General features: G+C 47.6%; 1 long non-coding RNA gene and 2 other non-coding genes across 3 annotated transcripts; 1 reads left to right on the forward strand and 2 right to left on the reverse strand.

The window, feature by feature from the left end:
* Positions 1-361: 361 nt before the first annotated feature.
* On the reverse strand, positions 362-434 carry TRNAM-CAU (transfer RNA methionine (anticodon CAU)). Its single transcript has one exon. It is a non-coding gene; the product is annotated as a tRNA-Met (tRNA).
* Positions 435-9,273: 8,839 nt separating this feature from the next.
* Positions 9,274-9,345, reverse strand: TRNAS-GCU (transfer RNA serine (anticodon GCU)). The gene has a single exon. It is a non-coding gene; the product is annotated as a tRNA-Ser (tRNA).
* A 2,970-nt stretch (positions 9,346-12,315) lies between these two features.
* Positions 12,316-14,880, forward strand: LOC127042237 (uncharacterized). Its single transcript, XR_007771888.1, has 2 exons — positions 12,316-12,480; positions 14,482-14,880. It is a non-coding gene; the product is annotated as an uncharacterized LOC127042237 (long non-coding RNA).
* Positions 14,881-15,996: the final 1,116 nt, after the last annotated feature.

Genomic DNA, 15,996 nt, shown 5'->3' on the forward strand with positions numbered 1-15,996 from the left:
ATGGCTGCAGTCATGAGACATCCCCTAGCTACCACCTGAGCTGGAACAAGGACTATACCAGGTGAAAAGATTGGGCCCAGACTAGAAATAAACCTAGTCTGCAAAAGAAGCTTATTGGAAGATCTCTGAGGGTGAGATTTGATCTGTATTGAGTTTCATACTGTATTAGGCTTGGACTTGCATGTTTTTGTTTTATTTTGCTCTGTGAAGAATGCAAACTCCATAGAGAAGGAAAAGATAATGCCTTAGAAAGGTCTATGTGTGTGTGTTAGATGAGTGGGAGGGTGTCTAGAGACCACTCTCCTCTAGTTTCTTTTCTCTGATTTCCTTTAGAAAATCTGAAGCAGGGCGCAAAACCCAGTGCCTTCTCTGAGGCTTGAACTCAGGACCTTCAAATTATGAGACTGACACACTGCCAGCTGCACTAAGAAGGCTTGAAAAAGTTTTAGTCTCAGTGCATATAGGACCCTCCTACAGCAGTGACTGAGGCAGGGAAGGAGCCAGAGATGTACTGGAAAAAGCAGGGAGCTCTGGTGACCAGAAACTTTTCCTGGCAGCTTTCACAGCCTCAAAGAAATCAATTCATGCTGCCGTGAACAATCTACTGGAACAAATGGCAGCACAGGGGGGATGTTTCCAAGCTGTGCACCTACTGCCACATTTTAGAACTCATTCTCCTCTTCTAAGTATGGCACTTTCTATGTGAATTAAGCAAAGTAAGTTGGGGAAACTACACAAGGAATAGAAACCAGTGCTCCAGATAAGGGTTGAATTCATAACCCCAGCAATATCCCTCTCTGTGCTAACCAGTTGCGCCAGTGCAGGTGCTTCTAAGACAAAGTTGGGAAGCGGGCAGTTATCAGTCTCTGTGGGTCACACCTTTCCCTGGCGATTGTAAGGCTGATGCATCAAACCTAACTCAAGATGTGGCTTTTCAGCCATGAGACTCCAGTACATTTTAACAGGAAGAAAATCTCCTCTATTATGGTTTATCCCCATTTGACTCCTTCTATCTGTCTTCTCCCACACCTCCAGTCTCTTTCCTTCCCCATTGGGGCCATGCAGAGAGGAGCCCCAGTCAGTCTGTCACAGAGTCTGTATCCCATAAAGGGAGGGAGGGGTCACTCCAAAACATTGATAATGGGGAGGGGAGGGGTGGGCGTGGTTAGGGGGAGAAAGGATGGAGACCTAACAGTGGGGCTCAGAGAGATTCCTCCAGGTTGAGGAGATCCCCTGCTGCCCCCCATCAACCAGCTGTGGGAAGAACAACTTGGGATTGCTTGGGGAAGCCACCTTTAAAAACGTAAGTGTAACATGCTAGTTACATTTTAAGAAGACCAAAGCCTCCTCAAACCCAGGGTCACGATCACTGGAATGATTTTCACTTGATATTTTACCAGTCGCAGACACAAAGCGAGTCAAATTACAGTTTCCGTTTGGAGTCAGTGCACACACAAGAATCTGGAGGCTTTTAATTCCTTAGGTTCTGCTGCCATTTCATTTCTGTCCTGTTCCAGGATTTATCATTGTGCAAAGCAACGTTATGCCCTTGGGAGTGTCCCCTTGGTCCTGCCTGCCGCCCCTAGGCAATTTAAAAGGGCCTGGGGACCCCCACCACCATCAGCAGCACAGGGGGACTAAGGCACTTTCCTGCCCGCCCTCACTCCATGTGGCACACCACTCCCGGACCGCCTGGCACATCCCTGAGGGCCCTGGGGTGGAGGAGGTCTCTACGCGCTGCTCCCTCCCTGAGTGCCAACTCTGTCAACTGTGGCAATGGGAGCTGCGGGGTTGGAGTCTGCAGGCAGCGGAGCGCTTAGACCCCCCCCCGGCCTTCCCGCTTAGGGGCTACTGCCAGAGGGGGGTGGGGTGCAGGTTGCTTTTGGGAGATGCCCGAAGTAAATGCTGCACCCCTCACTCTCTCCTGCACCCCCAACCCCCTGCCCCAACCCAGACCCCAAACCCACACCCAAACTTTCTCCAGGGCCCTGCCCCTTGCACACCCTCCTGCACCTCAGCCCCCTGACTGAGCCCAGACCCTGCACCCGAACTCCCCCCAGAGCCTTAGGCAGGTGTGTGTGGGGGGTGGGGCAGGACTTAGTCCCATTCTGGGCACCACCAAAAATTACACAAACCTGCCTCCCGTGTCCAGTCCAACCTTCTGCTGATGCACCTCAGCCAACACTCGTGCAGGGTTTGAAGCTTCCATTGCTTAAATTCCAGGACACTGAGGGATTTCAGCTCCCCTTTGCCCAGAGGGAACCTTCACCCCACTCCCAACCAGGTTCTTGTCCATGGGATCACTGTAGGAGGCTGGGTCCCTTGGTGTCTTTTGTCTCTCTGCGATAGGCCAGGGTGCAATAACTGGGGCATCTGAGCACCCAGGACCTTCTGTGGGGCTACCATTCCCCGTCCCCTTCTGTGGTCTCATCTGTCACTGACTCCAGCCTTTTTTCTATCCATTGTCAGCACCATCCCAAGCCAACTGCACTCACCTCAAAAAGACAAAGAGTCCTGTGGCATCTTACAGAGCAACAGACATATTGGAGCATAAGCTTTCGTGGGTGAATCCCCACTTCATCAGATGAATGTAGTGGAAATTTCCAGGGGCAGGTATAAATATGCAGGTAAGAATCAGTCTAGAGATAAAGAGGTTAGTTCAATCAGGGAGGATGAGACCCTCTTCTAGCAGCTGAGGTGTGAAGACCAAGGGAGGAGAAATTGCTTTTGTAGTTGGCTAACCAGGCACAGAATTCCCACTCCATTCATCTGACGAAGTGGGGATTCACCCACGAAAGCTTATGCTCCTGTACGTCTGTTAGTCTATAAGGTGGCACAGGACTCTGTCTCTTTTTACAGATCCTTACTAACACAGCTACCTCTGTGATACTCAAAAAGACAGTGTCCCCTGGTGGGTGTAAATCACTGACCTCTCTCCTTTCTGAGCACTGACTGCCCCTCTGTTTCCTCGCCTCTCAGTCTGTGCAGATGGGACCTTTCCCTCCAGTGCTGGAGGATTCGCCCTTCTCATCTACCATTGTCCCAAGCAGCACAGCAGGTGGGAATTTTACATGTACTGAGGTGACTTAGGAACAGAACCCCCCCAACCTTCCATGCAATTGGCACTTGCCCCTCACTGAGCAGGACTGGAACTCCTGCAGGGAGACTGGTGGGCCACATCCCCTCCGGGCATGAGCAAAGCAGCAGGGTGAAAAAATCAACCTGGAGATGGTCTCATACATGCAAAGAAGGCCCTCTACCGCTGAGCTACATCCCCAGATGGGCTGTGTGGGCTATGGGTTACACTCAGAGCCCTCCTGTTCCCAGCACATCCAGTAACCTATAAGCTTCACGAGAAGCCCATTCCCCTCTCTGAGGGCCAATCCTGCCCTCCTGGAGGTTAATTGTTCATAAGGGTCACTTTGCAGCAGGGCCAGATTCTATGTGTGGGGCAGAGAGAGTTTGTGCCCTGGACTCAGGGTGCAGAGATACACTCAGCCCTCTCCCCTGCATTGTGGGGGAGTGCTGCCACTTCCTGCTGGAAAGGCATGATGGTGGTGCGGCTCTGTGAACAGCTCAATCCCTGACCCTGATGGCAGAAATGATCAAATGGATGCTCCAGCTATTTCTAGGATTTAATATTTCCACCTGCCTGTGAAGTCCAGCTTTCCCCAGCACATTCACTGTGGTGCAGTTGGGTCACTGTTTCCATGGCTGAACAGCTAAGAATCACTCCCAGTTTCCCTTCTATCTGCAGCAGGGTTAGCCTGTGTTGGTGGTTAATGAGGTGGATCTAGTTGTAAATTGTTATTCATTCCCCACCTTGACAATTCACATAGTCTCTTTCCCATGCAGATTCCCACCACCTCAGTGATCCTGGTAGCAGGGGTTGGGGCCTGAGATTTTCAGGTTTCTTTTACCCTCCACATGGAGTGAACTCAATTTTTTCTCCATCCCAGAAATTCCATGAAATAACAACAGGGGCATAAAGAAAGAGGGGAGAGAACATTGATCCAGACTCTGGGGGTTCGGGCTGCTTTAACTCTTGGCAAAAACATGATCTTGATTCCACGAAGGGAGAGAGGAGAAACCTGAAGCTGACTTTAGTCCCAGGCTGGGGTCTCCTGAACGGTGGGAAACATCCTTGGCTGCTACCCAGGGACAGCAGGCTACTGGCAACATACCAGGGCTGGGATGAGAGGGGAATGTTACATGGACTTTATCATACAGGCCCCATCCTGCTTCTCAGAGCCCACAGGTGGGAATCTAGAGAAGGGTGAGTCATTTCTCAGCTGTATTCTCAGGAGAAGCTGGTAGCCGTCCTTGACCAGAGACCCAGGGGAGCAACCACGGCAGTTCTGCAGAGAGCTCTGGCTGCCAGGGGATCCAGCTAGGAGAGGGAGTGCTGGGGGATCTGGAGGACCAGTCCAGTAGGGATGTTTCAGGAGCCAGAGGTGGCTTTGCTAGTGGGGAGGCACTAGGTCAGATGTTGGTGGGATGGGGAGGTAGGGACTACAGGATATGAGGCTGGCTAAAATGAAACTGCACAAAAAACCTCCCCCCTTTTCTCCAGCTAAAGGCCCTACTTTGGCCTCTCCTCTTTCATAAAAAACTCCATATCTACCCTGGCTCTCAGAAACCCCCTTTCTCCCAAGGTTACTTCCTTTTTTCATGGACTCGTACAAATATTTTTGCCATGGAAATGATCCAGTACATTTAACATGAGAAAAACAATCAAACAACACATCTGTATCTCCTTCCCCACGCATGATGTGTCTCAATTTATCTACTGAAAAGTCTAGGCAGCAGGGCCGGCTTTAGGAAGCGCGGGGCCCAATTCGAACAGTTTTGATGGTATCCCGGCAGGGATGAGTTAAAAAAAAACACTTAAAAAAAAACACCTTTCATTTCTTCCATGTATTATTTACATGTATTATTTACTTTCCATGACTATATACATAATAACAAAATTATATATTACATACATTACATCATATTGTATATGGCTCTTTTCTTACTCCCACCTGGGTACTTTCTACCAATATCTCTTGAACTTTTGCCCATATTGATAGAAGTCACCACATTCTAAAAGAATATTAATTATAAATTTTAACTTTCATATTAGGAAAATAATTTATGTTTTGATAGTTGTACAACTGATTTTCTTCAATAATGTTTATTTTATGCCTCCTTCTTCCCCCCAGCACCGCCCGGCCCCGTGGAAACATTGCCCGCCCAGCGCCGCCCGCCTTGCAGAAACAAACCCTCCTTCCTCAGCACCACCCTGTCGAAACAGCTGTGGGCCAAAGAGGAAGGTTTGGGTGTGTGTGTGGGGGGGAAATGGCACACATAGGCAAAAAGAAGTATTCCATTCTATTCATCCGAAGAAGTGGGCTGTAGCCCATGAAAGCTTATGTTGAAATAAATTTGTTAGCCTCTAAGGTGCCACAATTACTCCTGTTCTTTTTGCAGATACAGACTAACACAGCTGCTACTCTGAAACCTGGCATACATAGGGTGACCAGATCACAGCAGTAAAATAGGACCCACCCCCTCAGCCCCACCATCACACCCTTCTTCATCCCCTAGTCCCCTGCTGACTTGCTGCGTCCCTCCTAGTCAGTCCCCCACCCACCTCCTTTCACTTTCTCCCTCCCCTGCCAGAAATCCCTATCCCTGCCCTAGAACGCCGGCTGGCTCACTGCTTGCCTGTTTGCCCACCTGCCGCTTGCCCCCCCGCTCGCCCCTGCACCTCCCCTCCTCCAAGTATATAGCCTCATTCAGAGACCCAGGGGTCACTATATTACTGCTCACAGCTGTCAACCAATGCAGTTGTAGATAAATCTCTGCATTATGCATTTTTGTATAACTTTTACATGACTTTGTGTTGAACCTTGGTAATATGTTATAGCGGGCCCCTAAGGTAGTATATAAGGTAAAAGAAAAATGTCTTTTTGCTAGAAGTAGGGTAAGATCTTTCCTCCACTTTGTAATCAATTGCCCTATTGAATGAATGAGGTGTGACTGAGGAAGGTGTGGAAGGCAGCACCTCCAGATAGCTGCAACTCTTGGAGAGGGGCTGGGAGCCAGACCAAGGAGCTTTGCCCAGGGCTGAGTGGGATGGAGTTTGGGTTCTGGGTGCAGGCTCCGGGCTGGGGCATGGGGTAGGGTGCAGGAAGGGTGGACGGGTGCAGGCTCTAGGAGGGAGCGTGGAGGGGTGCGTGCAGGCTTTGGGATGAGTTTGGGAGCTGGAGGCGGGTGCTGGGGGGAAGGGACTGCCATGTGGCTTCCTTCCTCCCCTGATGCCCCTCACCATAGCCTCAGTGGGGGTTGGAGCTGCCCCTTCCCCAGTGTTTGCAGGAGTGGTGGCTGGGTGGAAACCCAGTCAGACTCTGGTTTTACTCTTTCGCTGATGGGTCACTTAAACCCCTTACAAACTCCTTCCTGCCTCTCTCACTCCCCTTTTCTACTGGGCTTCTTTGATCTTTTCGGTGAAGCCAGATGAAAACCACAAACCCCAGTGAGAGCAACAGGCTGGAAGACTAGACTCAACCCACCACCCAGCCTAGTCCATCCCAGAGCCCAGGACTGAGGGCAAATGTCTCCTCACCTCCAGGCCACCTGCTTCCACTCCTGGCCTCTCCCAGCACTGCCAGTGATTCTGTGTGATTGCATCGGGTGAGATTTCAAGCAGACCTCCCATTCCCCGCTAAATTCACCCCTGTTTTGCACTACTCTGCACCAAGAGCATCTTCCTTCCCTGCCCTAGAGCTGCTAGATGGCTAGAAAGCTGAGCTGGGCATTTGATTGATCTAGAATATTATCATGCCCCCCCACAAGAAAACTTTAATATCCATACAGCTTGGGGGGGGGGCTATTCGCCCCCCCAAGCCGGTCTATTTTATTGTTGCAGGGCAAATGAAGGAGCCATAGTTTAATGGAAATATTCAGCCCCTAAAGCGGTCTTGCTCCAGGAAAAGCAGAGTTGATGGGAAGGAAACTGGTTTGGATAGGAGCCTCAGTCCCCGTCCTTTGTAAAATAATTTGGAGAGGGAATCAGATCACGCTGTGCCTCAGTTTCCCCTTCTGCGGGGGAGGGTAAGGGGGAGATAGAAGTCTCAGCCTGCCTTGCCATATTGCAGACCTTTCGCATTCTCCCTTGTTGATGTATTTGATTTCCTCCTCCAACCCTCCCTCTCCCTCTCACCTGGAGTTCAAAGCACTAGGTACCAGCTGGGGGCTTTTCTCTTGGGTTCCATAACATGATCCCGACTTTAGTTCTGAAACAGACACAGGCAGGCACAAACTCGCCCTCAAACAGCAACACCTCGAAAACCACACCACCAACCCAATCTTACAAACCTGCGGGGAATGACAGGGTCAGACACTCACCGCTGGGAGCCCCAGCAGCTGCTCAGGTGACTGAGGTCTACTGCAGAGAGTCCTGCCCCCTTGGCATCTCCCCCAGGTGAGTGCTGGGGGAAGGGGAGGGGAGGCTGCAAAGCACATGTGCCTTCTCCCCCCTCCCCCCCCGACCTGCAACACCCACGCGGCTGCCTCTGCCTCAGCCCTCTGCCGGCCGGCGTCTCTCATTGCCTAGCAACAACAGCTGCTGCTTCCAGAGACACAGAGCTTTGCTTCCAGGAGACACTGCCGCGCGGGGCCCCCTCAGGTGCGGGGCCCAATTCGGGGGAATCGGGCAAATCGGCCTGAAGCCAGCCCTGCTAGGTAGGCACAGTTACCCCTGTGTTAGTCAGGGGAGGGATAGCTCAGTGGTTTGAGCATTGTCCTGCTAAACCCAGGGTTAGGAGCTCAGTCCTTGAGGGGGCCACTTAGGAATCTGGGGCAAAGTCAGTACTCAACCCTGCTAGTGGAGGCAGGGGGCTGGACTTAATGGTCCCTTCCAGTTCTAGGAGATAAGGTACATCCATTACCTCCTTTTTCTTACTGCACATCAGACCCAGGACTTGCACCCAGCAGTTCTTGGGGCTGTGGGACAGAACTGAGCTTCACTGGCAGCAGTGAGGGAGAACGGTTGGGACTGAGCTGTCTGGGGAATATTTTAATCCTTATCTAATTTTCAGAGGATTAAATCAATGCAGCTTCCACTTCTCCGTCTTTCCCAAGGAAATGATGTTTCTGTGCAAAGTACCCAAACCTTTTAACAATAAGTGAAATGAAATGGCCACATGATGGCAACAGAACTGAAGAAATTTGTTAGTCTCTAGGGTGCCACAAGTACTCCCGTTCTTTTTGAGGATACAGACTAACACGGCTGCTCCTCTGAAACCTAAGAGATGAGAAGCCATGTTCTTGTTCCATGTGCACTGAAGCTGAAAAGGGAGGTGTTTTTTCTTTGACTTCTAGGCCCCCATCTCTAATCCCCTAAAAACCCCTTTCCTCCCACAGCCAGGAATAGAACCCCACAGTCATGCTCATAGCACCCACAACCCTGCTATCTATGATGAAAGAGAAGCTCTGAGACCCCTGTGTTATCCTGTCACCTCCTTACCTGAACTGCCCTTGAAACCCAATGGGGTTTCCTTGGGCAGTTTTGACTCTCCCAGGAAGGGTGTACTTTTAGGACCTGGTTCCAAATAGTGCAATTAACCAGCCAGAAGGGGCAGCAGGTGTCAGTGTAGGAGCCATTGAAATAACTCTGCACTTACTTAGATGCAGACATAACAAGCTCTATGGTCGGTAAACTTACAGAGACTCTGCTCCTGCTCATGAACTAGCAGCCCACGACCTGTAAACAGCTGCCATTTGGATGCATCTGAAAGTTACATGGAACAACAATCTGTGTTAAAGGAAGGCTGCCATTTATTAGAGCCCCAATTGATACTGTGTGCACAAAGAGAGGTTTGAATGTGTAACAGGGAGTTTGGTAAATCTTGGTTATTTTATTTTGTAACAGGCTCCTGTCCATCTCCAGTAAAGTTTTCAGTCCCAATGGCAACTTACTTACCAAATGTAATACAGACTAGTCCATTCCTCCCAAGTGGATGTGGTTCTTGTTCTTCTGCACATTGTAGCCCATGGAGGCCAAGGACCTGCAAATGTGTCTTCATGTGCCTTTGTTTAATTGATGAAAACAAACCTAGACACTTAGAGGGTTCAAACTGATTTCAGCAGAGAGACATGCTTGCTAGGTTTTTATGCATTTGCACAGGAAAACATTGAGGGTGTCCATTCATTTCAGGGATCACTATTTTGTGGGGCTGCTGAGCATACTAGAAATAGAATTATTTTTACTGAAGGAACAGATTTGTGAGGGGGCACTTGGATTTGAGCCAAGGACAACTTGATGAGCAGTCAAACACTCTACCACTGAGCTATACCCCCATGACATTTACCCTGGCAAGTCAGTGATCTTAAGGATTTTGAAGGACAGGCTCTGCCTCAGAGAGCTCCTTTTCTATTCCCAGACCACAGGGGGTTTAAAAATGGGGTTTGATTAAACTTTATATACACGTGTAGACACCACAGCTTGCACACCCACCAGCATAGCTTCCCCCAGTGACAGAGCTACCACCTCTCGGGGAGATGGATTAACTGCACGGACGGGACAGCTCTCTCCCCTCCACTTAGAGCATCTTATTTATTTATAAATAGGTGGGAAATAACCTCCTGAATGGACAGGAACAAATCTATCAAATATTGCTGTGTCTGCATTTAATATTGGTAACTGGTCATATTGGGCTGGATTACTAGGACTGTTACCAGCAGATCAAGGGAAGTGATTATGTTGGTGTCACTAGGCATAAATCTAGGTAGCTCGAGAGGGAGGACGATCATGGGTGCCGGTGAAGTCCTCCTGCTCAGGCCTCAATGAATCATTGTTCCTCCATGTTAAACACTTTGTGTAGCCTAGTGTAACCTAATGTACTAATAGCTCCAAAAATGTAGTGTTAGCAGTTAGTTTTTGGTGTAACAGCCAGTTCTCTGCTGTAATACATTGAAACTCGGCTAAAGCCCGCTCAAGGCCGTTTTAAGATACTGTGTACATGTCTCAGCAGCAGAGAGGGGGGAGGAAGGGGGAAGACAAAAGATTGAATGAGAAAAGATACTGCAGCTGGATGGGAAAGGAGGGGGGAGTGAGAGATTAGCTAGTCAGCACGAAAAAGTTTTGTAGTAAACAACTGGGATATAAAAGGAAGAAACTGCTTGGTTTAGGTGTGCAGGATTTGAGATTGTTATTTCTCCCTTGCACCTTATCTGAGCTCAAATAAATTTGGTTGTTTGCTTCTCCACCCTGGTGTGTTCATTGGCAATATGCACTCTGGGCAACGGACCCCGCTGTTGCTTGCCTCGGGCACTCTGTGCCGGCAACAGTTCTTGGCATCCCTGGGTGGGCTCGAGGTGAAAATTAGCCTTGCCAGGATCCCTCCTGGTGGTCAACGGATCGCAGCGATGACTGACGCCCAGTGCACACCGGTGACTTTACCGGCAGCCTCGGCAGAGACGCGGTGTGAGTGACCCCAGAGGGCACAACAGTGCAACACGCTCAAATAGTGGAGAAGCAGTTGCGGGAGATGGTGTGGAACTGGTCCTGGGTGACGGTGAGGAACCGGTCCCTTGGATAAGGTAGGAACAGTCCGGTTCTCTGGACTTTCTCTGTTAGGACCTGGGGACGCCCAGTGTCTTCCTGCAGCAAGGGGCAGGGACAGAGCAAGGTGGAGAAGGCACGGTGTACCCCCCTAGAATGCATTCTAGAAAATTGGAAGGTGTTTGGATCGGATCCAATGATCAAAAGTAGGTTACAAAGATTTTGTACAGTAGACTGGCCTCAGTACAAATTAGAGGGTCAGGAAAGGTGACCACTTGAAAGATCAATAAATTACAGTACGATCCTCCAATTACTCCTGCTTTGTCAGTGAACAGGTAGGTTTTGAAGCTGTTTGTATGAAAAGCTCTGGTAAAAAACAAAACAAAACAAAAAAACCACCGTAGTTCCTGTTCTTCCCCCTGTGTGGTAGAGTGCAAGGATCCAAAAGCAGGTTAGGGATAGTTCAGGGACAGAGGAGGGACCTGTCTAGGAAGGGGAGACCCTATGTCCTAGTGCACTCTCTCCCTGTTGTGGCTGCCAAAAAATAAAATAAAATAAAAAGATGCAGAATGGTACTGGGGGCCAGTATGAGTGACTGTTACAGGAAGATGCCCAGAGTACCCTGTGAAGCAAAAGCTCGTGACCAGGACTACTCTAATGCAAGCCCAGTAACTAGTGGATCTTTAGGAGGTCCGACCCATGGTGGGCTGACACGGTCTGGCATTGTCCGGTGAGGAAGCTACCTGGGTCTAGGAGTGTGTGTACCCATCTTCCCTCCCTCTTTCCTTTCCATGTAGGCTACTGACAGTCTGATCATCTCACTGGATGCAATCAGAGTAAGCAGCACCGTCTCCCAGAAACTAGCCGACGCTCTTTACTGAAGGGAGGTGTAGGAGGGTCGTGGCCATCCTCTTTAGCCTCTCCTGTGTGCGTACTCGGTAGGGAAAAATCCTTAGTTTGTGAGCCACTAGCGCGGACAGGGCACCCTCCCTGTGTGTGTAAGTGGAAAATGGGTGGGGGGCAGTCTAAACATTCCATCTCACCCCCTAAGAGTACCATCGCATATTACATGTACGTACATTATGGTTCATCAACCTGCAGGTATTTAGAGAATTGGAATATTTACACGAGTGAAAATCCATTTAAACAATGCCCATTAGAAGGTACTTTAATCTAGATAAGATCATACATCTAAGAGGAGTGTTTAATCACCAAAAAGCCCTAACACAGCGTGAGCAAATTTGTCTATTGAGGAAAGGAATGGGTTAATTTGAAATTCATCTTGACCCAGGGATAAAAAGAAAGTTGCTCTGCGTTCAAAGTCAAGAATCAACGCAGACTATGCTAAGTACAAAGAAAAACTGCTTTCAGCCCCAGCAGGTTGTGGAAAGAGGAAAATTGACAGAGGCGAACCAAAGGCAATATAAGTTACAGAACTGAGATTATGTTTGCAAAGCTTAACTGTCCAGTAAGATCCAACAGTGTGCCTTTGTGACCCCGGAGCCGGTGTGGCTTGGTGACATCAAAGAAGCCACAGGCAGCCGACCTGGACTGGAATCTCTGAAAGAGACGCCGCAGGAGATTCCAGGGTGTAAGAAAACAGCCCTCCCAAGAGTGGAAGCATGTTGGAAATTCTGGACAAGCTGTATACAGGATAATCTCCCGTCCACCTCTCCCCCTTCTCTGAACATTATACACAGAAGTGGCCATTCTGGATGTACATGTGTATGAAAGGGGCTTAGAGCTTGGGGCATTAATGTTTTTCCTGAGTGATGTGGGAGCATTCCCAACACTCTCTGTTGTTGTTCTATTATTTTATTAATGAAGCTTTAAAATTCAGTTATATGGTGTGTTTTCTTTATCTTCCCCCAACGATCCTGCAGTGTCAGCCTGATCACCTGACATGAGGGATAGATTGGTAACAGAAATTTGTCACAGTTTGGTGAGCAATTAAGAAAGGGGGAGCCCTGCAGAATTTACACTATCTATTTGTTTTACTCCTGTTATTTTATGTTTGCTTTGCTTGGTACTGTTGGTGTTATATGTCGAGAACTGAATAATTAAAAGTTAGCCCTAATAGGATAAGGAAACACTATCTGGTTTTGGTTCTGTTCTGTTTAACCAGTTACTGTTGTTTTTTTGCTCTGTTCATTTGGACGTTAGGAGTGTGGGTGGAACTGAACCTCTCATTCATAATTCCTCAGAGTGGAAGCCACGCGTGCGAGGAAGCTCTGAGGTTGAATTGAGATCCTTCTGTCCCATCCCCTGTAGTGGTCAGTTTATAGAAGAGGGAAAGCCTGGCTTAGACTGTAATTTCTTCTGCTCTCTGTGTAATTCTCTTTTCTGTTTAAGTGTCAGCAGACAGATGGGTGGGGCTCTGGGTAAACCCTCTAAAGGGTTTTGGATTGTATGTTAAGTAAATGGCCTTTGCCCAATGGGCCATGTGTTTTTATCCAGGTGGCAAGCCTCATGAGGGAGGACTCGGGTAGTCTCGTGAGTAAGAATGTTTAAGGGAAGAGAGCAGGAGGGGTGGGGGCTAGTTAAGAAGCCCACCCTCCTAGCTAAACTGGTAGTGGAACAAGTTGGTGCCCATGGAAGGGATGGTTCAGCAAGAAAAGCAGGATCGGGCCCAGGCAGGCAGGCAACAGACAGAGAGATTGGAAAAGAGGTTGAAATACTTTGAAAGTGTAATGGAAGGAAGGAGTAAGTAAGTGTAAGCATGGGGATTTCAAATACCCAGGACTTACTTGGAATGGTGATTTGAGTTGGTAAAAGTGGCTGTTGGGAGACAAGCAAGTGATTTAAGGGAGAATGAGAAGTTAACTCTGTAGTTGCTGGAGGGAGCAGTAGTTGAACTTTGTAAAAATGCTAAAGAGGAAAGTTCTTGGTGTCTTTAAAATATTTGTAAATAAATTGAGGCAAAGAAATTATTGGATTGCAATCATTTGATTTGGCTATGAACAATTTAGTTGAATTAGCTGAAGAATGTAGACAGTGCTATGTAATTGAAATTTTATTAGGCTCTTAGGGCAGTATAAGTGGTGATGTTTTCTTTCAGTGTTTGAAAGCAGGAGTTAAAAGTAAAAAGCAAGCCAGAAAGCATCTGTATTAATGCAAATTATCTAACTGATAAGGTAGGAGCCACTGAAACATGGGCTGCCTATGAAACACATACAAAAAAAAATATGGGGTAATTCCTCTGTTTTGCCTGAAGTCAGCAAGGGTATTTGTATATTTTAAGCAATGATTGTCTGCACAGAAGGTGTAGACCTCTGGTTTTTTTTGTCTTTCAGATAATCAGAGAAAACTGATGCCAGCTGAATAGCATTCAACGTACCATGCGTTTACTGGCACAATGAGAATTGTGTTTTGTGTTTTGTGTTCTGTCTTGTGGTGTTTGTCTCGTGGCCGGAGTTGTTGTGTTTGGTGTTTTTATGGGATGGTCTGGTTTGGAATCAGGAGAATGTAATATATTAGAGTCTAACACATTTCCTTAAGTAAGGAAAAGAAATTTCATTGTCCAAATTGTTAATTGCAAAAGTTGTTGTTAAAATTTGCATACCAACAGTCTTTGAAAGCAAGGACATGAAAAGTTAACCCACTCCCCATATTGTACATGGGATCCTTCTGGCTACCTCAGATTTCTAGCCAGAGGGCTGGGGATGGTGGGAAGCTATTGGCCTAGAGGTTGTATTAAGTGAACTCCTCAAAGTGGGTGTGCTTGTCCTGGCTTGTTGCTCCAAAGTTCTGTAATAAGGTTATTTTAATGGAAGGGTATAGGTGTCATACATTAAATAATAAGACTGATGTACTGTATAATGGCAATGTTTATGTGTTCGTTGTTGGGAAAAAGGTGTATGAGTGAAGAGTGGAAGTTTCCTTTGTAGGTTAAAAGAAGCCAAGAAAGGAAGAAGGACAAAGAACAGAATGAGTTAACTGGAAAAAAAATATCAAGCTCAGGCTATAGATAGGACACTGACTCCACTCAAGGACACTGCTCACAGTTAAGACTTGGCTAACAATCAGGAAAAGGAGGGCTTGAATTTTCCCACGCAGCTATAAGGTTTGCAAAACACTGCCAGGCACTAATGAAATGTGTTAGGTTTCTTTTCTCACAGGCAAAGAAGCGCTACCCAAAGATCCTAGCAGCCCTGCCACTCCTTGGAATCAGGAAACTGGACTGATGTAAAGGTCCACCAACAAAAGACTGCTTTGGCTCCATGCTGGAAAGGCCCTTATTAAGTCCTGCTGACTACCAACACCGCTATGAAGTGCCAAAGACTGACTGCTTGGACCCAAGATTCTCACTGCAAAAAGACCCCTCCACCTCGGGAGGATTCTCCTACTAATGATTAGCCTATTTCACCTTCTAGCCCCACTGTGCCTTCTGGACAGCAGGGAAAAAGTACAAGGTGAAGTGCTAGTAACCTCTCTCTTGTCCACTGACAGATCTATTGTGCCTTTGAATTTTTCTAGAAAAAGCAAAACCATTACAGGGTGATGTGCTTGTAACCTCTCCCCTGTAGGATGTGGCACCATGACTGTTTTGGGAAAGAAGAAGGAACACTCACTCCACTGAAAGTCCAGGAATTCCTGACTAGAAAGGACATTAAGAACTGACCCTGGTGAAGAAACAAAGAATTATACACTGGTGGGAGGACATTTGTGGGACCCATGCTTGGGAATGTGGTATTGATTGGATTTTGGGGTTTATTCTACAGGCTGCGCCCTGTGTTCTGGATAAATCCTTCAGCATGTATTGCTCTAATTGGATTTTAAATAACAAGTACCCAAAGAGTTTGTTCTGCCACTAGAAATTTTACCCGTATTGAAATCATTCCAGTGACTAATAATGTAACCCCCTCCTATGCTATTAATGTTAATGACTTTTGACAGTACCTGAGAATAGTTAAATAACAGGTGTATTATAGTACTACACCAAGGAAAGATGGTATTGAATATAACTGAGGCTGGGAAGGCATTGCAGTGGGATCTAGTATGTGTAGGAATTCAGGATTTCCTGAATGACCAGCTGATGGCCATTTGGAGTGATCTTGAGTACCAGACTTGGCCCACTGCCCTTACAGATGCATCAGGAATACCATCTGATCTGTGACCATGGAGACATACATGGACACTTCCTGGGTGGAAGTGGCTTCACAGGGTGGATGAATGCTGTACTTATGTCCCAGAAAACGCACAGGATATTAACAAGCACATCCTGTCAGTCGAACAAGCTTTTGAACAGTGGAAGGCCCAGGAAAGGAAACCAACTATTTCTGATTCCCTCTGGGGCTGGTTACTCAACCTGGGAGAACTAGGGGAAGATATTGTTCGCATCCTGCTCACTGGTGTGGTGTTGTATATGGTTACTCTTCTCTTGCTTGCTTGCTGTAAAGCACTCCAGCTCCCTAGAGCTTAATCACATGTTATCCTTTAAATGTGAG

The sequence above is a fragment of the Gopherus flavomarginatus genome, unplaced genomic scaffold, assembly GCF_025201925.1.
Source record: "Gopherus flavomarginatus isolate rGopFla2 unplaced genomic scaffold, rGopFla2.mat.asm mat_scaffold_34_arrow_ctg1, whole genome shotgun sequence".
Classification (NCBI taxonomy): domain Eukaryota; kingdom Metazoa; phylum Chordata; order Testudines; family Testudinidae; genus Gopherus; species Gopherus flavomarginatus.